The sequence below is a fragment of the Heterocephalus glaber genome, unplaced genomic scaffold, assembly GCF_053883595.1.
Source record: "Heterocephalus glaber isolate CG9 unplaced genomic scaffold, H.glaber_assembly_v1.0 deba00001662, whole genome shotgun sequence".
Lineage (NCBI taxonomy): Eukaryota > Metazoa > Chordata > Mammalia > Rodentia > Bathyergidae > Heterocephalus > Heterocephalus glaber.
The window spans coordinates 16141685-16166748 of NW_028258403.1; the positions used below are offsets into that span (position 1 = coordinate 16141685).

General features: G+C 38.1%; 1 protein-coding gene, 1 long non-coding RNA gene and 1 pseudogene across 7 annotated transcripts in view; 1 reads left to right on the plus strand and 2 right to left on the minus strand.

Moving 5' to 3' along the window:
- The window catches only part of Prorp (protein only RNase P catalytic subunit), a 115231-nt gene that overhangs the window by 53972 nt on the left and 36195 nt on the right, over positions 1–25064 (plus strand). The gene's annotated exons all lie outside the window — the stretch shown is intronic.
- On the minus strand, positions 7125–14386 carry LOC106007941 (uncharacterized). The gene is made up of 3 exons (XR_001182511.3): positions 14312–14386; positions 10965–11139; positions 7125–7344 (listed from the first exon to the last, which is right to left on the minus strand). It is a non-coding gene; the product is annotated as an uncharacterized LOC106007941 (long non-coding RNA).
- LOC147822360 (U2 spliceosomal RNA) lies at positions 17385–17476 on the minus strand (annotated as a pseudogene).

Here is a 25064-nt window from a genome sequence, read left to right on the forward strand (position 1 = left end):
GGCCTGGGGTGTAGCTCAGTCTGAAGGCCCTAGGTTCAGTCCCCAGTACCGGGGGGAAAAGATTCAGTACATTTTTACCCTTTTGGGGGGAAGCAGGTGCTGGAATTGAACCTAGGGCCTCACATATGCTAAGCTATAACTATGTGTGGTTTTTTTTTTTTTTTTTTGGTACCAGGAATCGAACTCGGGTCCTTGCGCTTGTGCAGAAGGGGGCGTAACCACTGAGCTAAATCCCCGGCCCCTATAATTACGTGTTTTTATAAGTACTTATTACTGTTCTTTAAAAGCACACACACATACACATATACACACATAAAGATAAGAAACTTTAAAATAAAGGAGAATCACAAACCTGAGTCCTGCCCAGACAGCTTATCTCAAAGTAAAAAGAGCTGGAGCTTAGCTCAGTGTGAAAGCCATGGATTCAATCCAGCCCCCAGAGGGGAGGTATATTTTTTATTGTTGGTATAAGTTTGTGATAAATGATAATTACATTCATCTTGTGGGGGTACATACATATACATATCACACCAAGAGCATTTTTACTTCCCCTCCCTTGTCCCTCCTTCCTCAGATCCTCTTATCTCCACAAAGCCTACCTACCTGTTTCCTATCATGTCTCTTTTATTTTACTCTTTTCTGTGGGTTTTCCTGTAAGAGAAACCATGTGCTATTTATCCTCTGTGTCTGATTGATTTCACCTAGCATTATGCATAAACATTAATGTTTCTGCTGTATGGTAGAGTGTAGGTTCTCAAGCTTGAGTGTGCATCCGAATCAGCTCAAGGACTTACGAGTGTGGTTGACTTAGAAGGTCTGGAGTGGGCCTTAGAATTCAATTTGCTTTTCTAAAAAGTTCAGGTAATACTGATACTGTGGGTCTAAGATCACATTTTGGGAATCACTCTTAGGTAAAAGTGGCATCTCAGAAGAGAAACACTCCTACTGCTTTACAAAAATAAGTGATTTTAGAAGTCAAATAACTCTTTTAATGATTCTTAAAATGGAAATCTGTTTTTTTTTAACTAAATATGTGAAACTCATTTTAGAGAACTGGAACTTGGTCCTAAAAGTGATATACTTCTTCCATTTTCAAAATAGAAGTTTGTTAGGGCCTGGGTAGTAGCTCAGCAGCACCACGCCTGCCTGGCAAGCACAAGGTCCTGAATTCAATCCTGGTACCAAAAACAAAATAGAAGTTTGTTATGTTTGTTGCTATGTTTCCATAACCAACAGTTATGTCATCAAGGAGTTATATTACCATTTTGATGCCTAGAGTATGACTTTAAAAAGAAATAAAATCTTTTTGTGGGGGGATAGTTCAGTGGTAGAATGCTAATTTAACATGTAGGAGACTCTGGTTTCAATCCCTAGTACCGCCCCCCAAATTAGCCCCAGGAGAGTGTGTTAATTGGGGAAAACCTTAGACTAAAAGTTACTAAATGGAATATCAAAGCAGTGAAATTGCATTTTTCTTCCTAAGGAATCTGAAATATGCATCACCCATGCGAATCATTGTTAGTGTGGATTCATGGGATTAAAATCTGGAAAAAGAAAATAAATCAATGAAAACAATCAGCTGTATATCTTAAAATAATCTGGTAGCAGCATTTAAATTCTGTTTCACAAAGGAGAGATATTAGGAAACAAGAAGGCAGATGTTTGGACACAGGGAAAGGGAAGGGACAGGAAGAGGTGAAGGAGGATAAAAGGATCTAAAATCAAGATATATTATGTATAAGCACCAGTTTCCCCAAAACAAGCATCACTTCTGTATTGCAAACATAAATAAATAAATAAATAGATAGATAAATAAATAATATTTCATTAGGGTTTAGGAAGGACTGATAAGCGTTTTATAAAATTACATAGTACAAAGTAAACCTAAGTCTTGAGTTTTTAAAATAATTACATCTAGCTAGTCAAGGGAGATGTAAGTGACCCGGGGAAGTAAGCATATGGGCACTAGTGGCTGCCAATCCAGAATTCACTGAGGAGCACAGAGATTAGCTCTTGGCTTTTTTCTCCTTTTTGTTTTTTTGGCACCGGGGATCGAACTCAGGTCCTTGTGTTTGCGAGGCAGGCGGTGGAACCACTGAGCTAAATCCCTGGGCCTCTTGGCTTTTTTCTTACTTTTCATCGTTCATGACAAGGCTACTCAGGGAAGTCACATTGCTCTTCAATAACATCGGGCTGACTACTTCCCTCTGCTGTGTCACCCACACTTCCTTGACACAGGAGTTCTCTTTTGTCATATGACTGTTAGAAGATGCTTGAAGAATCTGTACCATGCAGAATTATTCTTTTTTGTTAATACTTACATTTTTATTAGTGTCTATTTTACAAAAATTTTTTTTTTTTTTTGGTTTTTGAGACAGGATCTCCCTCTGTAGCTCAGGCTGGCCTTGAACTCACTGTGTAGTCCAAGCTGGTCTCATACACAGTGATCTACCTGGCTCAGCCTCCTGAGTGCTGGGATTATAGGCATGCTCCACTATGCCTGGAAAATATTAGTTTCAATGTGGTATTTTCATACATGCATATATTTTTATCAGAATTATTTTTATATATACGAACAGCTGATGAAAGATCAACTATCAGATGGGTTTTTAGGGAAGTGATCTAGGGCATATGCAGAATGATGAGTGAAGCCAGGCAGAATTCTGTATTGGATTTGGCTTCATATTTTTTTCCTTTACAAATGACATAGAAAGATACACTTTGAAAAAAAAAAAGATACACTTTGCCTTATGTTTGAAGCAGAGCTTCCCCAACTTCTTTAATCAAAGATCAGCTATCTAGAACAGCTAGAACAGCCTTGTTAAGAACACATGCTGCTGGGCCTGGGATTTAGCTCAGTGGTTCCGCTGCCTGCTTTTCAAGTGCAAGGTCCCAAGTTCAATCCTTGGTACCAAAAATAAAATAAAATTTAAAAAGAGCCCATGCTGCCAAGTTCCTGCATCTATTATCTCTGACAGAATCTTAATGGTAAGTTGATTCTCTGTCTTAATGTGCCTCAGATAATATTTGAGATAACTATTTCGGGTGTGGTGAGATTGTGAATTATTATTGTGTGTATCTTGCTTCCATGACGTTATTTTTAAGCACCCTCCTTTAGGTAGGGGCCACTTGTGAAAATGTAACAGTCTAACCAAAATAATCATGTATTTATTTGTTAATTCACTAAAGTAACCAGTGATTCCAAAGTGAGGGATAAATTTATTTAAGCTTTGTTTGTTTGTTTTGTTTTTGTGTTGGGCATTGCTCCTGCTACGCAGGCACTCCACTGCCAAGCTATCGCCCCAGCCTTTTTTTTTTTTTTCCTTAAATTTTATTTTGAAATAGGGACCTTTTTCCAGTATAAAACTCATTAATTTGTAGGATTCACATAAATCATAAGATTAAATAGGAACACATTGTTCAAGGAAAGTATCATTATTCTCTACATTGAAAAAAGGGATGCCGCCTGCTGTGCAAGCTCAAGGACCCGAGTTCGATCCCTGATACCAAAAAAAAAAAAAAGGGGATTGTTCCTGTGGGCCCTCAGGGTACAGGGTCACTGGGAACTCTGATTATCACTCACAACATTCTTGTTCGAACTAGATGAGTGGATTGTGTAAGAATTGACAGAAAATGAGTCAAAAGAACAATTTATGAGGATGAAAGAAGGCTCCAAAGGTGCTGAACAGGCCTCAATAACTCTGCACTACTAATGCTATGAAATTGGTCAGAAGGCTTGGTAGCAGAACTCCTACCCTTTAACCCTTTGGGGAAATAAGTAAGCCAGTTTTCATGTCAGCTCCATAGTGTTCTAAAGCAGTGCTAGCCCTCACTTTAAAATATATCATTATAACTAGAAGTGGTAGAGCACACCTGTCATCCCAGCACTGAGGAGGCTTAGGCTGGAGGATCACCACAAGTTAAGGCCAGCCTGTGCTACATAGTGAGTTCAAGCCAGCCTGAACTACAAAGTGTGACCCTGTCTCACAAAGACAAAATAAAAAATGTATAATTACATTATTCATGCCTTTTCGTAATCTCTAGTAGAAAAAAAATCATATCAGAATTGCCTTTGAATTGGTTAAATAATTTTTGTGGGTACTTGCTATGATTTGAATGTTTGGGTCCCCTCCAAATTCATGTTGAAACCTTCTCAGTGCAACAGTAATAAGAGGTGGCACCTTAAGGAAGTGATTAGGCCTTAAGGGCACTGCCCGTATGGGATTAGCACCCTTCTAAAAGGGATTGAGAAAGTGAGTTCAGTTCCTTTTGCCTTTTGTCCCATCCACTAAGCCAGAACACAGTGAGCAAGGTGCCATTTTGGATATAGAGATTGAAGCTCTTGCCAGACCAAATCTCCTGGTGCCTTGATCTTGAGCTTTCCAGTCTCCAGATTGTGAGGAAATACATATGCGTTCTTTATAAATGACCCACTCCTTGGGTAGTTTGGTATAATGGCACAGATGGACTGAGACAGTATTGTTTAATGGTTTTTTTTTGTTTTTTTTTGTTTTTTTGGTACCGGGGATTGAACTCGGGACCTTGCGCTTCAGAGGCAGGCGCCAGAACCACTGAGCTAAATCTCCGGCCCTGTTTAATGTTTTTTTATAAAAAATGAAGCTGGCAAATTCAACCTGAGATCATTTAATTTACCCAGCAGAGTATTTTCATCCTCACCTAGTCTCATCCGGGCCATAAATACCTAGAAATTGCACGTATATATAAAGTTACAGAATTAATGCAATTATAAACTTTCCAGTCATAATCTTTCTCCAGAGAAAGAGCTGCACATGTTATGTTATGGAGAGCAGAAAGACCTCATAAAACTTTTCTCATCTGTTTAGGAAGTGATAATAGGACTTTTTCTGACCTTAAGCTTGGAGGATAAATGGAAACAGCAGCTCCTCTTGAAATGAACCAAAATAGCCCTGCAAAATATACATACAGTGTTTTAAGAGTATCAGTCTTTAAAAAAAAAAAAGAGTATCAGTCTTTGACTAAAATAAGAACTTGAAAGTGAAAATCCCAGAGCCATAGCAGTTCCATAGTGGTAAAACATGTAAGTGTACCATATTCTTAATTACTTTCCAGTACAGTATTTTGTTTTAGCAGTTTTATTTCAGTGTCTATTACCTGGTTATCAGTCTGATATGTAATTAGAGGAAGAAAATTTCCTAACATTTGGCTCCTGATTCAATCCTGGCCTCAGTGAGTCACTTGCTGTAAGGATGACAATCTATAGACATTAGCCAGGTCCTCTCTGCCACCTGCATATCCACACCCACACACTGTAGTGTTTTTGACCACTAGTCCTGTTCATGGTTTATCCTGTTTGTGGCTTTATTATGTGGCCATGGAGATAAGACCCCGAAAGTTCAGTATAATGACAGAACACAGCTAAAATACTTTGAATTAAAAAAAAAAAATTGGCATCACTGGGGATTGAACTCAGTGACTTCACACTGAGCTACATCTTCAGCCCTTTTTAATTTTTTTCTTTTAATTTTGAGACAGGGTCTCACTAAGTCACTAAGCTGCCCATGCTGGACTCAACCTTTGGATCCTCCTGCCTTAACCTCTCAGAGTGCTGGGAGTATAGATGTATGCTACCACTCCTGGCCATATATATATATATATATATATATATACACACACACACACACACACACACACACACACACACACACCTGAGTTCGATCCCTGGTATATATATATCGTATATATATCAGGGATCGAACTCAGGACCTTGGGTTTTCAAAACAGGCACTGGAACTACTGAGCTAAATCCCTGGCCCTTAAATATATTTTTTTGTTTTGTTTTGCTTTGTTTTGTTTTGTTTTTGGTACCGGGGATTGAACTCAGGTCCTTAGGTTGCGAGGCAGGCAGTGGAACCACTGAGCTAAATCCCCGGCCCTCTTAAATATATTTTTTAAAAGAGTAATTTTAGAAGCTATGAGTATAACCCAGTGGTAGAATGGATGCCTAGCATGTACAAGCCCCTGGGCTCAATCCACAGCACTGCAAAAAGTAAATAAATAAATCTAATAATTTTATCTACTAATTTATGTGCTAAATATTTCATGAGTTCATTTCATATAATTTACAAAACTCCATAAGGAAAGTGCTATTACTATTTCCATTTTATAGGGAAGAAACTAACGTTGAGAAAGACTAAATGAGTTTGCCAGTGGTAGTGTCAGTATTTAAACGAGGCAGTTCATCCAGGTTCTACCACACTGCCATACTGATCTGAGATTTGGTTTGTATATCAGATTCACTAGATAAAGTTATTCTTTTAAAAAGTTATGTTTTGGGGGCCGGGGATTTAGCTCAGTGGTTCTGCTGCCTGCCTAGCAAGCACAAGGTCTGGAGTTTGATCCCCGGTACCAAAAATAAAAATTAAATAAAAATAAAAATGTATTTAAAAAAAAATTTTTTTCTTTGGTACTGGGGATTGAACTCAGAACCTTGCACTTGTGAGGCAGCCAGTGGCACCACTGAGCTAAATCCCTGGCCCTAAAATGTATTTTATGAAGAAGAAATTATATACATAGCCTATTGAGAAATTTAAGCTTGTTGGAAAATAGAATGTAAGAACAAGTTGTAAAAAGTGGGGGCGGGGGGAGGAGTTGGCTTTTATCCTAATAGTGTTTATGTTGTTGCTCAAAATTCATGCATTCAACTCAGAAATATAGTGTTCTTTTATCTCCTTTTTATTGGTATTACATTATTTTATTAATTCAGAAAGTTGACTTTTTATATTTAGTCTCCTCACCCAAGAAAATTATATATTTTTCCTTTTTGTAGTTTTAGTTTTTTAAGTAACGTTTTGTTTTTGTTTTTTTGAAACAGGGTCTTTCTAGTTCAGGCTGGCCTTAAAGTCACTGTGTAGCCCAGGCTGGCCTCAAACTCATGGGGATCCTCCTCCCTCAGCCTCTCAAGTGCTGGGATTATAGGTATGTGCCACCACGCCCAGCTTTAAGTAAGGTTTTTATTTTAGAATAGATGTAGATTTTATAGAAAAGTTGCAATACATCCCAAATCTATTTTTTCCATTACTGACATCTTAATTTAGTGTGGTACGTTCATTACAATTAATACTCCAATATTGACACATTACAACTAAAGTCCATACTTTATTCAGATCTCCTTTTGTCCCTTTCTCTTCCAAGGTTCCACGAGTATACTACATTACATTCAGCCATAATATCTCTAGTCTCCATGTTGCTGTGTCAGTTTTTCAGACTTGCCTTGGTTTTGGTGAACCTTGACAGCTTTGAAGGGTATTGGTCAGGCATTTCAAGTGGGAATTATGTCATGTTTTTCTCATGATGAGACTGCATCTGTGGGTTTTGGAGAGAAAGCCAGCAGGGGTAAAGTACCATTCTCCCACAACACATCAAAAGCATACACTGTCAACATGAGTTATCGCTGTTGATGCTAACCCTGATCGCCTGGCTCAGAAACAGTCAGGTACACTGTATGCTTCAGAAGGAAGTCATTGTCTGCAGCCCCCACTTGAAAAGCTGGGAGAATTATGCTTCCTTCACTTCCCTGAGAGCAAGGAATAGCCATCAGTCACATAACCACCAACTGATGGTAGGTACAGTGGTGGTCTCGGAAGACATGACACCTCCTTGTCACAAGTTTCTTTATCTGTGTTCTTTATCTGATGTTCACACAGCACACAAACAAAACCACCTAAGGATGCACATCCCAGAAGACCCTGTCATTAAGTGACTTATAACTACATTTACATAAATTATTTGTATTTACATAAATTGTTATTCTACACAGGAAATTTGTCTTTTCTCTCTTGTACACTTATTACATCATTCATTTATAATAGTATCTACTTACGAATATTTGTTTTTAATACTTTGGGTTATAATCTAATATTACTGGGCCAGGAATGTAGCTCAGCGGCACAGCACCTGACCGGCAAGCATGAGGCCTGAGTTCCCGGTACCCACCCCCCCAAAAAAATCTAATACTATTTTATTTTGGTGCTCAAATCATTCCAGCTTTGGCTTTTGTTGGCTTCTTATCTATATGACAGGCCCTAACTGTAGATGTGTTTTGCTCATTTGCTTATGTAGCACTTCCTTACCTTCTAGCACTACAAAATACCTTATCTTGGGCTGGGGATTTAGCTCAGTGGTTCCACCGAAGGCCTCCCAAGAGCAAGCACAAGGTCCTGAGTTCCATCCCTGATAGGGGGCCAGGGGAGGGACAAACCTTATCTTAGAAAATATTCCTTTTTTTTAAGCTATAATAAATAGGTAGGCTCTTGCAATTCTCTTTGAAGAAAAAAAATGCTCTCACTTTTTTTTTGATACTTGAGGGCAATTAAATGAAATACTAATTTTTTTAACTTTTACTCCATTTTTTCAAAATCAATACTTGTTTCTGCCACTTGCTGTCACAATTTTGCCTAGTCACTGTATGATTTTTTTTTTCAGAAATTTTTTTATGGGTTGCTGGTTTTGGAGAATCAGCGTGTGTCTTGATTTTCTGCTCTCATAACAGTAGCGTGGTAAAGGTACAAGTGAAAGGAGAAATTGAAAGAATTGGTATAAACTTGTTCAGAGCAGCTCTCCTATTACTGTGTCTCAAGTAATCAAAAAGTGCTTGGTACCCAACTGATAACACCAGCTACCACCGAAAGGAGAATTATATAGAACATCAGCATTCAGTATGATGTATTTGTATAGTGTTAAGTTTTTTTAAATAATGAGCTGGAAAATAACAAAGGTTTATTTTGAGACCCAGTGGAAATGTAAAGAAAGGAACTTATCCTTTCTGTGGTTTGCAGTGCTTTAGAGCTTGAGAATTTTTTCCATGCTCGATACATTCAAAGCTTTTGGTTATTTTACATTAAACTTGTTTAGCATTGTCTCTGGTTTTCACTTGTTGTGCTGAACTAGTGCAATTGGCACTTCTGCCTAATTATTTTATGTAATTGCAATGACCACTTTAGCATTTGAATATTGTTTGGGATTCTCTGACAGTTGTTTTAAATGTGCAGATCTCTCCCCTAGTCCTCTTTATTTTATTCTTTTGAGACAGGGTCTCACTAAATTGTCCAGGCTTGTCTTGAACTTGTGATCCACCTGCCTCAACCTCCCAGGGTGCCTGGCTAGATTTTCTTCTATTTTCTTCCTTTGGGGTACACCCAGAATGTGGCACAGAAAGACGACACAGTTGAGAGAGGGATAGAGTGGCTAGATGGCAGGCAGTGGATCTTTAAATGTTAGGAGATGAAAATTTGGGAATGGACCAGGTGGAGAGAATGTGAATGAGAGAAAGTGGGCAAGGACAACACCGAGGCACAGGTGAGTTGCACTGATGGTGTGGTGCTGTGTCCTGAGAGAGGCTAGGTGCTGAGTTGGAGGTCTGCGTGGTGTCCAAAAACAAATACCTGACAGTACATATATTGACCTATAGTTCAGAAGATAGGAACTAGCAGAAGATAGAACTTTTTCACGCAAGCTGGGCACAATGGTGAACACATGTAGTCTCAGCTCCTTGGGGGGCTGAGGCAGGAGGATTGCAGGTTTGAAGACAGCTTAGGCAACTTAATGAGATCCTATCTCAAAATAATGAAGGGCTGGAGGTGCAGCTCAGGGGTAGAACACGTGCCTAGTGAAAACAAGGCCTTGGGTTCAATTCCTGGGGCCCCCCTTTTTTTTACTCAAATGCATATGGGTAATGATTAAAGCTGTATGGAATGTGAAGGGGAAATTCTAGGACTGAGCTTTCTTTTCTTTTCTTTTTTTTTTTTTTGGTACCGGATATCGAACGCAGGACCTTGCGCTTGCAAGGCAGGTGTGGCACCACTGAGCTAAATCCTTGGCCTCTAGGACTGAGCTTTAAGAAACTTCAGTACTTAACTCTTAGTAGAAGAGGAGCAGCTATAGAGGTTGGGGATAAACTAGAAGAGTTGTTATGGCAGCCAAAGAAAGAGAGTTTTCAAAAGGGAGACAGAATTTATACTGTAAAATATCGCAGAAATATTGTGGAAATGAAGATGAGAAAGTATCGCTGGCTTTTGTGGTATGCAGTTGATTGTTGACTACAGAGTAGAGTGTGGATGTGGTGAAGGGAGAAGGCCCGCAGCCAGGCTGGAGTGAGTTGAGCGAAAGAGACTATGGAGCAGGGAAGAGAGCAGGGCAGGGTCTGGTAGGGGATGAGGAGTATGGTCAGGATCAGGGTCTGAAGTGAATGGAAAGATTTGGAGGAATGACAGGGGGTATCTCAGAAGGTAGAAGTGATAAGGGTCAAGGAATTAGCCTTAAACCTCGAGTATGAGGATGGGAGGTCACAGTGTGTGCAGATACTTTCCAGGAGAGGACGTATCATTGAACTTTGGAAAATTTCACAGAGTATTTGAAGTCTATAGTAATATTCAAAATATAGCTGGGGAAATACTGACTGAAAGCATAATTCTTGTTTTGTTTTGTTTTTTGAGCCAGGGTCTCACTAAGAAGTTCAGGCCGGCCTTGAACTCATTGTATAGCTCAGCAATCCTCCTGCCTCAGCCTCTCAAGTGCTAGGATCACAGGTGTGCGCCACCACAACCTGGCCATTCTTCTGAACTTGGCAAGTGTTCACCTGTTACATGAGAAACCGTATCAGATATTCAATATTTTATTGCTTTCTGGATTTCTTTTAGAATAAATTAAAAGTAATTTTAAATACCAAAATGTTCTTTGTGCTTTCTTGAGATTAGTCTGCACAAGCAAAGTAATTGTATATTAACATATATTTACACCTTACTCAACTTAGCTTGATTTTGCCAATTTAATAACATCCATATGTTAGTCTGAAAATATTCTTCTGATACAACTGATCCTTCTATTATTGTATTAAGCAATTGTAACACAGAAATCTGAAAAATAAGATTATTTATTAAATTATTATTAAATTCTAAATCAGTAGTATGTACATCTTATGTAGTTACCTTTTGTCTTTGGCATCTGTTGTCTCCTTTAATCTGGCAACCACAAAAACTTCCCTCAGAGGAATAGCTTACATTTGGTGGGTAATGTTCAGCTTATTTACTTTTCTTCTTTTCAGTTGTTTCTTCCACTTTAAACCTTTGTTAAAGGTGATACTCATGTCATGTGGTCCTGTTACTGGAAAGTAATGTTGAGAGATTTGTGAAAGATTTTTTTCCTACTGAAAAAGAAATAGGTCAGTGAGACCACAAGACTTAATGTTGAGTTTTATGCACTCAAACTGAAGCTGTACAGCAAAATGTAGTTTCCTCTTAAGAAGAATGCTGTTCAACTTCTTTAATAAGTCACATTTTAATCATTTTTTAATTTTAATGTATTTTTGAGAGATATTTGCTATGCTACAAAGATATTAAAATTTATTTAGCCTGTCTCTACTTTCCCCAGCTTCATTGATCTGAACATTCTAATTATTTTACTCATTAAATATTTTTTGAGATCCTCCTTGTCATAGGCCCTGTGTAGGATGAATCAAATACAGAAGTGGGGCTGGGAATATAGCTTAGTGGTAGAGTGCTTGCCTACCATGGGCAAGGCCTTGAGCGCAATCTCCAGTACCACAAAAAAAAGAAAAAAAATAATGGAGATATTTTATGGGCTGGAGATGTAGCCAGTGGTAGAGTGCTTGTCTAGCATACATGAGGCCCTGGATTCAATCCCTAGCACTGAAAAAAAAAAAGAACAAAGATGAAATACCATAGTCTATTGTTAAGAGTTTTTTGTAATCTCAGCCATGGCACACACCTATAATCCCAGCACTTGGGAGGTGGAGGCAGGTGAGTTCAAGGCCAGGCTAAGCTACATAGTAAGACCCTATCAGAAAAAAGAAAAGAGTTTTATATTAGGGGAAACAATAAAAAGCGAATATCCACAATAGAAGACAGAATATGATTAATATGTTAATTGTGCCAGTAACTCTGTGTGTAGAAACTGGTTTTCCTGCAATTCAAAGTAATCTGTCTAGTTGTCAGAAATGTCCAGCTTTTATGGTATAACCATAATATATTTACTATGGCCCCATCATCTTTTCTTTTTAATTCACCATGGCCCCATCATCTTTTCCTTTTCCTTGTTTCAACTAATATTTATTAAGAATTAGAAGGGGCCGAGGATTTAGCTCAGCCGCCTGCCTTGCAAGTGCAAGGTCCTGAGTTTGATCCTCAGTACCAAAAAAAAAAAAAAAAAAAAAAAAGAATTGGAAGTAAGGATAATAATATTTGACCTGAAGTATGTTTTCAACTTGTGGAATGTTTGTTGATTCCCTGTAGTCTGTGTTTTTCTCCAGAAGCCCTACATATGGCTGTGATGAGTGTTGCTTATTATGGATTATGATTCTTTTGGTCCTCCAGTTGTTGCCAAGTTTTGGGGTGCTGGAGTCTCCTCCTAGAGGTGGTTTCTAGGTTCTTTCTGTCTTGAGCAAAGAATTGGTCAAGATAGGAGCCAATGGTAGCAAAGTTTTATTAAAGGTATGCCAAGAAACAGGGTTTACAGAGCAAATTTGGGCCAAGTAAAGGTAGGAAAATAAGTATGCTCTACAGGAGGAGCAGGCTGCTATGAGAGAACACAGCAAAAACTCAGTGTGGATGGTCCTTTTTGTATCTCCACTCCTTAGGCTGATGTTGGGTCCAGGCCGTGCTATCAAAACCTGCTGGTGGGCCAGGGATTTAGCTCAGTGGCTCCGCCACCTACCTCACAAGCGCAAGGACCAGAGTTCAATCTCTGATACCAAAAAAAAAAACTACTGGAGTTCTCTTTACTGCATGTGTCCTGGGATTTTGTAATTACACAAATCAGGCCTTACTTCCCTGTACAGTTTTGCTATGCCCTAATCTCCTGTCTCAACAGTCAGAAGATTTTACCATGCTACTCAGAATGGCACACAATTTAAAACTTACCCATTTTTTCTGGAATTTTTCATTTAACATTTTTGGACCATTGTTGACCACAGATTAACAGACTGCAGATAGGGGGTGAGAGGTACAGTAGCAATCATTGCAGCAAAACCCAATTATTAGACTCTTTCATGTTGAGCTCATTTTTAGGTTTATTACTTTGTCAGAAACTTCTTAGGATTTTTTTCCCTTTTTTGGATTTCTTGACATCCATACTCTCAGTTGAATTACATTTCCTATCACAATCTTGACTTTTTTTATGACTTATATATCAGGGTTTTTTTAAATTTTTGGTACCAGGGATCAAACTGGGGACCTTCCGCTTGCGAGGCAGGTGGTGGCACCACTGAGCTAAATCCCCGGCCTGTGATTTGTATATCCTCTAGGTTTGTACCCCACCAATTTGTCTTCCCTTATTTTTCCTAGAGTACTCTCTCTCTGAAAGAGATATCTTTAAATTCCTATTATAAAAATTAAAATGTTAAAATTGTTAAGTAACATTGTTAAAATATTAACCAGTACAAAATTTAAAAATTAAAAATAGATTAATGGTAAAATTGTTCTATATCCTGTGTTGGCAATTAAAACCCATACAACTGCTGAGCAAGGTGGAGCACACCTTTAATCCCAGGACTGAGAAATGCTGAGGCAGGAGGATCCCAAGTTTGAGCCCAGCTTGGGCAATTTAGAGACTTAGGAGATCCTGTTTGAAAATAAAAAGGTTTTAGGGCCAGGGATTTAGCTCATTGGTTCCGCCTCCTGCCTTGCAAGCGCAAGGATCAGAGTTTGATTTCCGGTTCCAAAACAAAAACAAAATCAATAAGCTCTCTAAAAATAAAAAATTTTTAAAAGGCTAGGTGGTGTGGCACATTGGATAAGCCCTGGATTCAGTTCCCAGACCAGGATGGGGAGGGGGGTTGGTGGGGGGGAGTCTATGTTCTTCCTTTCTCCATTAACAAAATATTTAATTATGCATAATGAAAATGCTTCATCTCATTTTCATTTCTGTATTTTATCCAGAAAAAGGATAGAGAAAAGTCATATGAAATGTGTCTGATTTCAAATTCATCTTGGTTATTTTTGTTTATAGCCATGAGTCTTTTTGCTTATAGCCATGAGTCTTGATCAGCCTGTAGAGAAGATTTAGACTGGGAAGTCAGAAGGGTGGCAAGAATAGCTAGTATTCTGACAGTGGGGAATTTTACAGGAAGCAACCCGTGCTGATAAGTATCAATTATCTTGAAAATCGGCACTTGTGACTAACTAGAAATACCTAAAACATTGCCTAGTTTAGAGATTAGATATATTTATTTAGGTATCAAACAGTTCCTCCCAGTTTTTCTTTTTTCTTCTTTCTCTTTTTTTTTGAAACAGATTCCCCATATGTAGTACAGGCTGACCTTTAACTCATGATCCTCTTGCTTCAGCTTCCTGATTCCTGGGCTTACAGGCATGTGCCCCAATGCCCATTCCCCAGTTTTCTTTAGGAAAGCAAGTCACAGTAAGCCTCATGCTCCTCCCATTGCATCACAATGGACAGTAATAAGTGTAGGATTGGTCTAGGTGCTGTAAGGGAATTGGTGAACAACTTTTTAGAAGATACACTGTAAAGATTATTTTTAGTAGCACTTCTCAACCATCTTGTTCACTTACTTGCTTTTGTTTATTATCAATTTTCTACCTCCCAAACACTTATGTTCCGTGAGAGCAGAGACTTGTCTCCTTTATTCCCTGCTATATCCCCAGCACCTAAAATCATACCTTGCAGATAATGGTTGCTTAGAAAATATTTGTCAAGAGAATGAATGACTCTTGTCTTTACAGATTCATCAGTAGACAAATAACTACCAGCCAGGAACAAATATTATATCCCCAGGATATCTGCTCAAAACACTTTAAAGACTGTTAATAGTGATGATAATGAAAAGAAGCCATACATTATTCCATATTCATCACTTGCTACAATGTCTTTTTTTTTTCCTCGTTTTTTTTTCCCATTTGTTTATTTTTGTCAGTCCTTCAAAAGAGAACAGGGTGTTTCTTTTAAAGAGAACTATCAGGGAAGTTATACTGCTCAGATCTAGGAGTAGAAGAATAACAAAAGCTAAAATGACAGGCCTTATATTATTTTTGGAAAAGAATACTGTTCTTTTGGAAAAGAATTCAGTACTATTTCTTCTTTTTAATGAATAGGTACTCATAAACCAGCCTAAATAATGGAATTGCAGAACTTTACTCCATAATAATGTCTTGGTGCATAATAATGTCTTGGTGCAGGTTTTTCTTAGAAAACCTAAGCAAATATTGAATCTATTCTCACTAAAATTTTGTTTTCTAGAATTAAATGGAATGATTTTACTCTTGTTGCTGTTTTTGTTGTTGTTTGGGTGTTTTGTTTTTTGGCAGTACTAAGAGTTGAACCCAGGGCTTCACACGTGTTAGGCAAGTGTTCTACTACTAACCTACATTCTCAACTCTTATTTTGTTTTTTTGTTTTAATTTTTGAGACAGAGTCTTGCTGAGGTGCCCAGGCTGGCCTTAAACTTGCAATCTTCCTACCTCAGGTTCTCAAGTAGCTAGATCCTTCCCCTTCCCCTTCCCCTTCTTCTTCTCCTTCTTCTTCCTCTTCTTCTTTTTCCTTTTATATACAATTATTTTCCACTCAATTTGTTCCCATACCATAAGTTTTTGTTTCTTCAGGGATGTTTTTTCCTTCTGTACAACCTCCTCTTCCGATTTAGGAACAATTTGCTTCTCTGTAGCAAAGACCATCTCAGTGTAGGTTAGTCAGACTATGAGCTCTATCAGCCCAGAAGCTCACCTTGGGTGTTTTATTCACCTGGTGCAGTATGTTCAGTGACTGCAAAACTTATAGCTAAACTCTTAAGTTTAACATTTCTATGTATCTGTGAGTGAGTGCAGTAAAAATTCAGCACTGTTTTGGGCCACTAACTCTGCCCAACCCCACAGTTTGGTCTGGGCACAACACTGTAATGGCAGAATGTTTCTGTAATGTGACACTTTAAGATACTTGGTGAGTTGGTTTCTACATGTATCCTTCATCATACCCAGGCAGTTTCACGGGTATTCCTAAAGTGAACAAGAAATCTTGATTTGTATGATTTTGTGGGGTTTTCTGTGCCAAGTTAATAGAGAACCACTTTCACATATCACTTCAGGCCACTTACAGCAACTCTATTGCCACTCTATTGCTTCTTTAAAGAAGAAGATTACTATAGACAAACACAAATGTTATGAGGTTTTATAAATTCTTACTGATTTGTATAAAGCAACAGGCAAAAATGGACATGTTTTTCTAAAATAAGATTTTTAAATGGTTGAGTGCTTAGAATGCCTGTTGAGTACAGGCCTTCATACTTACTGACAGTTGGGAGAACATTAATATTTTCTTCATTGTTAAAAATGTTTATTGAGTAAAGAATTGAAAGAACCAAAAAAAAAAAGGCTGTGGTAAGGCTCTATCCCGAGCCCTGTTGCTGTGTCCTTTGATGATCTTGGGTGGTCTCTTCCTTTTTGAACCCTAGTTTCCTTGTTTATAAAATGAGTAGGCCAGGCATCACAATTTCTAAAGACTCTTTCAGCTCTAAAAATGTAATAATACACACGGGTTTCCTATGAAGAAAAGCACACTTCCTCCAAAAGAGGGTGCTATGGTATTTCTCCATTTTTAGCATTTTCTTTGAAGGAAATAAAGATTTAATTTCAGCTTTTTTTTTTTTTTTTTTTTTGGTACCAGGGATCAAACTCAGGACCTTGCACTTTCAAGGCAGGCAGAACCACTGAGGTAAATCCCCAGCCTAATTTCAGCTTAATTTTGAGTCCTTAGACTTTCACCCTTTGAAAAATAGTATCTAACTCCTTACTTTATTTACATGAGGCCATATAGGCCAATTCTTAATTTTTTAAATTGTAAAAATATGTATATTTCAGGAAATCTCGAAAATAAAATTGCAAAGAAGAAAACAAAATAAACATATCTCACTACCTAAATATAGCCAGTTTCAACAATTCATTGTATTTCAACTCTCTTTTTCTAGGGGGATGGGGTTTGAGACAGTGTCTAGCTTTTGTATTCCAGGTCAGCCTTGAACTCACTATATAGACCAGGCTGCCCTCAAACTCATGGTGATCCTTGTGCCTCAGCCTCCAACTGCTGGGATTACAGGTGTGTGCCACATGCTCAACTAAGAGGTGACCTCTTCTAAAGAGTAGAATATTTAAACATGGACATTTTTCACAGTAATTTTTAAATTTTTTTCATAATACTGGAAAATATATACATAAATATATAGATTTTTTTCTCTCTCTTTTCCTGCCTGTTGAGACCTTTTCCATAGAATTAAATATTTTAGAATCCATCATTTTTAGTGATTACATAGCCACTTTCCTATTGTTCAATATCTGTTGTTTCTAGTTTATATTATATAGATCATATATGTGTGTGTGTGTGTGTATGTGTATTACATAAATGTGTTCAAATTTATGAGTCAAAAACTATAAATATTTTACTATACTTGATCTTAGCCAAAAGGCCGAGAAGCAATTATAAACATTTTAAAGTGCTTGGTAAGGTGCCGGGGACTTAGCTCAGTGGTTCCAGCGCCTGCCTTGCAAGCGCAAGGTCCCGAGTTCTATCCCCGGGACCAAAAAAAAAAAGTTCTTGGTACATTTTGTAAAATTACGTTTCTAAAATATACTGATTAATATTCATTATTTTCTAATGAGCATTAATTCAATCATTTTAATCTTTTAGCCAAAAGAAAAGGTTGGTTTTTTTCTTTGTTTTGTTTTGTTTTTTTTTTTGGTTGTTTGTTTTGTTTCGGGTTTTTTTGGTACCGGGGATTGAACTTGGGTTCTTGCGTTTGCGCAGCAGGCAGCGAAACCACTGAACTAAATCCCTGGCCTAAAGGTTGTATTTTTTACAATAGTAATCATCTTTATTATTTTTATAACAATTTTATTGAGAATAGAATTCGCCCAAAGTATACATTTCAGTTGTTTTTAGTATATTCAGAGTTGTGTACCCAGCACTGCATCCAGTTATGTAACGTTTTTATCATCGCAAAAAGAACCCCTTACCCATTAGCAGTGCCCCCCATTTCCCATGCTTACCCCCAAGGCAACTACTGATCTACTTCCTGTCTGCAGATTAGCCTACCTAAGAATTTCACATGTGAAATCATACAGTACATTTTATGACGTTCTGTATCTGTTTTTGTTTTGTTTGTTTGTTTTCACTTAGTGTTTTCAAAGTTCATCTACATTGTAGCATGTTATCAGTCCTTTTTGGTTCTGTTATTGTCAGATAATATTTTATTATATGGGTATATTTATCCATTCAGGAATTGAATTGTTCCTCCTTTTTAGCTATCATGAATAATACTAGGCTAATGGGTTTGGTCCGTTCCCCCCAACCCCCTCAGTACCAAGGATCAAACTCAGGACCTTGCACTTTTGAGGCAAGTGCAGCACCACTGAGCTATATCCCTGGCCCATATCATGAATAATACTGCTCTGAAGATTTTCATGCAAGGTTTTGTGCAAACAAGTGGTTTTTATTTCTCTTGGATATCTACTTAGGAATAGAACTGCTGGGTCATGTGGTAACTCTTTGTTTTTGAAGAGTTTGTCTTCCAGCCGGGGATATAGCTCAGTGGTTCCGCCCCCTGCCTTGCAAGTGAAAGGACTCGAGTTTGATCCCTGGTACCAAAAAAAGAGTCTGTCTTCCAAAGAGCTCCTACATTTTATATTTCTACCAGCACTGTGTCAGGCTCCAATTTCATCATATCCTTGCCAGCACCTGTGATCTTTTGTGTTATAATAATTCTACTAAGGGTTAGGTGGTAGCTCAATTGATTTTTATTTGCATTGCTCTAATAGCTAATGATGTTAAGCCTTTTAAAATATGCTAGTCATTTGTATATATTCTTTGGAGAAATATCTATTCAGATCCTTTGCTCATTTTATTTTATTTTATTTTTGGTACCAGGGATCGAACTCGGGACCTTGTGCTTGCAAGGCAGGCACCGGAACCACTGAGCTAAATCTCTGGCCCCTTTGCTTATTTTAAATTAGGTTAATTTTCTTTTTTAATGAGTTTCAAGAGTTTTTATGTATATTGGGTACTAAATTCTAATCAGATAGATATATGATATACAAAAATTTTCTCCCATCTGTAGTTGTTTTTTCACTTTCTTGAAGGTGACTTTTAAAGCACAAAAGTTTTTCTTGCTTTTTTTCTGTCTTTATTTATTTATTTATTTATAGAGACAGGTTCTTGCTATATAGTTCAAGCTGACATCAAACTCAGGGTCCTCCTGCCTCAGCCCCAGAAGTTTTTAGTTTGGATGATACCTATTTTGTCTTTTTTTTTTTTTTTTTTTAATGTTCCTGTGCTTTTGGTCTGATACCTTAAGAAACCATTATCTAATGCAAGGTGACAAAGATTTGTGCTTTGTTTTCCTTAAAAATTTTATGATTTATATTTATTTTATAATTTGAGTTCATTTTAGTGTATTATATGAAGTATGAGTTCCACTTGATTCTTTAGCATATGGCAATCCAGTTATCTTGGTACTGAGAACTTCATAACATCATTAGTTAATTTACTAGCAAATTTCTGTGTGCCTGCTTAATGCCTGCTTGTATCAAAATACTTCTATTTGTCAGTGTCTGGAAACAACGCAGAAGATTTTTCCTAAGTGGTAGCTTTCCACATGGACTTTTGGTTTTTGTTTTTTTTTCCATCAGGCAAGAAATGACTAGAAAAGAAATTGTTAGATTTAGGTTTTACAAGTCTACCTGCTAAATTCCCCCCACCTTTGTCTTCACGTGTTCCTTCTATGTCTGCCTTTTTCCTTCTGTCTCACAAGGTCATTGGATTTAGCGCCCACTTGGATAATCCAGGATGATCTCATTTAGGAGATCCTTAACATCCGTAAAGACCCTTTTCCCAAATAAGGTCACATTCATAGGTTCTGGCATTAAGACATAGACGTATCTTTTTTTGAAGGTCACTGTTCAGCCCACTATTCCACTGTCTCCTGCATCTCACTCTACTTTTGTGCGACGTTCACTTCACAACACCTCTGAAAAAGAGTTACAGGGTTTACAACCACGTCTCATTCATCATTTTACATGTCTCCACATTCTGTTTATACAACTCTGAAGGTTAAAAATCTTCCTTATATTGAGCCAAAACCTATCCTGGGATAACATTTCACAAGTTTACAATCTTTCTTGCACAGGTGTAGGGGATAAGAAAGACTGGTGCCATGATTCTCAGGTACTTTTTCTCCATCACTCTGATACAGCATTCTAGGAGATATGACATCCTCACCAACAAATGTACCACCCACAACCCGAAAAAATATTCCCAGACTTAATGAGTTTCTGGCTGCCCAGCATCCACACCCACTTCCTGTTTAAAGCCAGGTCTCCCCTAGGGGGAGCCAAGTCATGCTCTTGTGAGCCAGTTGTGATGGAAACAAATGAATCTCCTTCAGGAGGTTTGAGAGTGTCAAAAAAAAGAAAAAGAAAAATTGAGGAACTAGTTCAGCCTTCTCCCATATGAGAGCCATTCACACAGATGAGGACAACTATTGTATTTCCCAGAGTCCATTCTTTTCCAAAATAACCACTTTTAATTTTAATTGTCCCCCTATGACATGGCTTCCATTCCATTCAGTCTGCAAATATTTATTGAGGTGCCAGACACTCTCTTAGATATTAAAGTGATGCAGGGATGAGTATCCTAGAATCTGTACCATCTAAGAGTGTAACCTGGGAGAGGATGTAAGCAAATAAATTGCAAAACTCTGGTGATGAGTCTTTTAATAAGCTTAAATATAGGATGCTGTTTGAGCACAGGAAGGATACCTAAACCAGTGTTAAAGAAATAACATCTATCTGGCATGTGTGAGGCCATGGGTATGATCCCTAGCGCCACAAAAAACAAAAACAAACAAAAAAACAACAAACGAAAAAACTAAACTAAAACCCAGTAGTCCAGAAGAGAGGAGAGAGACAGGCAGAGGGGGAAACAGGTGAAATGCCCACAAGTGTCAAATGGATATTTGCCAGGTTGCTGGCTACCCAGCGTCTGCACCAATTTCCTGTTTTAGAGCCCCCTCCTGTAAGGGAACCAAAGGTGGTTCCAGGGAGCGGGGCAAGCCTAGGATTAGGTGAGAAGAATGAGGCACTTGCCTCTGCTACAACGTTTAAAGGGATGCCCCAGGGCCAGGGATTTAGCTCAGTGGTTATGCTGCCTGTCTCAAAAGTGCAAGGACCTGAGTTCGATCCCCGGTACCAAAAAACAAAACAAAACAAAACAAATAAAGGGATCCCCCAAAGCTCAACAATTGAGATAAATATTTTAATACAGTATTTTTAAAAAATTATTATTAATATTTAAAAATCCATGATGAACAAAATATCAAAACTTTAAGGAAAGCTGGGATTGATATAATTGATCTTCCCTTTTGCCTCAGGCTCTACTATGGCTTAGCAGGGTTCAGTTATTGACCTTGACTTTACTTAAATTTTACTACTTTGCTCCTCATGGATTTTGTTTGCATTAATTTTGATTTTTTTAAAATATCACATTAAGGGCTGAAATTTAGCTCAGTGGCACTGCGCCTGCCTGGCAAGTGCAAGGTCCTGAGTTCGATTCCTGGTAACCAAACAAACAAAAAAATCACATTAAAATACTGGTTATATGAATAGTGAGGTTTTTGGTGCTTCTTTAAATTTTGTGTTATCAGTAAGTGCTTTAGTTGCCTCAACCTGGCCCTAATTCAGCAACTAACAAATAAGCACAAGATCATCCATACTTGACCTTTTGGGCTTTCCCTTCTGGACTTTGACTCTGGAGAAGGGAAGTTAAAGACTCAGATGTGGTCAGGGACATTGACTGTGGCAGCAGTGGAGGTCAGGTGCTACTCTGACTGTGGGTGAACAGATATGTTTGTGCATGTTGTTGCTTGTGTGCGTGGCATGAGGGTCTCACAGCAGGGGCCCTTAGGACAACCTAACTAGCCATGCCTGTGACATATCCTTGGTCATGTCATTATTTTCTGGCCTTTTGTGTCTATATCCTTTTTCTCAGCCTGGGCTTATAGTATTCAATATGCCCATCTTCTTCCCCCTTGAAAATGACAATCATATTTGTATCCAGACTTCCATTCTCCCCCCATCTCTCTTCTTTAGAGAGAAGCAGTAGTAGTTGCATAACTATATTTATGCAGGTTTTCTGGGTCTCTTACAGCAAAATTCATCTAAATCTAGGAAAATAAAAATCATTTGAAGTAACTTTCTTTTGTTTTGTTTGTAGTGCTGAGGATTGAACTCCAGTCCTTGTGCGTGTTAGGAAAGCACTCTACTACTGAGCTACATCCCCAGCCTAAAGTAACTATCTTTCAGTCACTTCACTTGTCTTGTATTTCTTTTTCCCACTTTTTTCTTTTCTTTCTTTTTTTTTTTTATTAAATTCTTTTATTGGTACATTGTAGGTATACAACACAATTACATTTCTCATTGGGAATTGTACCTTTACATAATGCATCTTGGTTCTTATTTTTTCCCCATTCCTAGCCCTCCCTTCACCCCCTCCATCCTTCCCTATTTACAAAGACTTTATTTCCATTTTTTCCATTTCTCATCATTTTTCCTTTCCCTTCTTTCCTTTCCCCTGCTCCTCCCACTACCCCTACCCCTTTAGACCTTTTCTTCCTATTTTGCATTATTGATTATTCATTCTAATCATTGGTACATTTTAGGTATACAATATAATGACATTCATCATTGGAAATTTGCACCTTTACATAGTCTCTCTTGGTTCTTATTTTTCACCCTTTCCCAGCCCTCCCTTCAACCCCTCCATTCCTCCCTATTTACCAAGATTTTGTTCCTGTTTTTCCATTTTCTCATATTAATCCCATTCCCTTCTATCCTTTCCCCTAGCCCTCCCACTTCCTTCCCCTTTGCCCCTTTTCTTGCCATTTCACATTATCTATTATACCTTTTAGTCCTTATTTACACTTTCAGTTTCTCACACCAGAGAAACTATTCGGTATTTATACATGTGTGTCCTATTTATTTCACTTAAGAGTATCGCCTCAATGTGCATCCACTTAGCTATAACCACTTACTCTTTTCTCCACCATTTCTAACTTGAACCTGTCTTTGAACATTTTTTATTTATTTATTTATTTATTTTTGCAGTACTAGGATTAATTACAGGGTATCATACATAGGCAAGGGCTTCACCACTGAGTACATCCCAAGCCCTCTGTTAAATTGGGTGGGGGGAGGTTACCAGAGATCGAACTCGGGACTTTGTGCTTGTGAGGCAGGCAGCAGCACCATTGAGCTAAATCCCCAGCCCTTACCTTCTGTTAAATTTTATTTTGAGACAGAGTCTTGCTAAGTTGCTGAGGCTGACATCTCACTATGTTGCCTGGGGTGGTCTCAAGTTGGTGAGCTTAAATGATCCTCCTACATCACTGCTAAGTAGTAGTGATCACAGGCATGCACTGTCACCCCTAGCTCTCTCTACTTGCCCTCTCCTAACAGTACACTCACTTCTGTAAACACAAATAAAAAGACTTTTTATCATTAGTTATATGAGAATGATACCTAAAGCTGGGCATGGTGGCATATGCATGTAATCCCAGCATTCCAAGGGGCTGAGGCAAGAGGATTGCAAGTTTAAGCCCAGCCTGGGCAACTTGGCAACTTAGCAAGAGTCTGTCTCAAAATAAAAAAGGGATGAGGATGTAGATCATAGTGAAGGCCCTGAGTTTAATCTCCAATACTGATGATGATAATAATAATAATAATAATTATTATTATTATATGAACACATGAGCAACAGAGATCAAGGTATGACAAACTCAGACATCCTCACTAAAGGCAGATACCAGAGACATCCATGGAGGGAAAGAACCATGTTTACCAAAAACAGTTGGAGGAGTTAGAGACATTGTTCACTAAGAACCTATGCCTAGCTGGTTGTGGTGGCACACACCTGCAATCCTAGTACTCCATGGGCTGAGGCAGGAAGATCTCAATTTAGTGAAACCCTGTCTCAAAAAAGGAGAAGGAGAACAAGAACAAACTCCTGTATTTGGAAAGAATAGCGCCAAAGAACACAAGCAAACACCCCACCCTAAAAAAACTCCTATAAAACCAAACAATAAGAATTTTTTTAAATGGCCTAAAAATTCAGCATATATCGAAGAATACTATAGATTTGGTTCAAGAACCTCAAAGCAAAACTCAAGAGACAAAAATTTAAGCGCATACAATAAGACCAACTCAAGAATAATGATTACTTTTGGGAGGAGTTGAGAAATGTTGGCATATCATCCAGATTCCCTAAGTTCCTTAAATCCTGTGACATCTTCAGGGGGAGGCAGCAAGCCCAATTTTAGTGTCCCACAGGCCACTCACTCTGCTGGCTACAATACTATGGCTCTGCTAAGACCCTAGCATAGACCACCTCTTCCCCTATTTGGACTACACATTGTTTTTCCCAGCCGAGGTTCCAATTCTTTGGTTTCTTTATCCTAGGTTTAGAACTTAACTAGGAGTTCTGACCTACGAAGGGAAAGAAAGATCAACATGGGTAGGGGAAAACAAATCTACCTCATACAGGGCATTAAGTTTACTGAGAGGAGAATGAGTTCATGCTACTCTTTGCATTTGTCCTTTATAAATCTATCTCTATTTGCTTTTTCCTTTTACTTTCCTCCATTTTTTTCCTCATCACAATCAATAACATTATAATTTTAATTTGTTTTTAAAGTCTTACTTTCCATTTCTCTTGGGTTATACTTCCTATTACAATTTCTGTATTGGAATTATGCCCATCCTTATCTTGGAATGCTTTGAAGTTTCCTTTCTTAGGGTCTAGGGCTCTCCTGTGCTAAAGATTTCATTCCTTTGCTATTGCAAAGTCTAGGCTGGCAAGCATACTCTTTAAGCTCTTGTCACACCCACATCACCTACAGTTTCTTCTTCGTCAGTCCTTAGAGTCCTGAGTAGCAGTTCTCTGTTGTTTTCTCTGCTTTCTGAGAAACGAAATTGTCTGTATGGTATCAATTTTTGCTCTACATTTATGGGACTGAAACC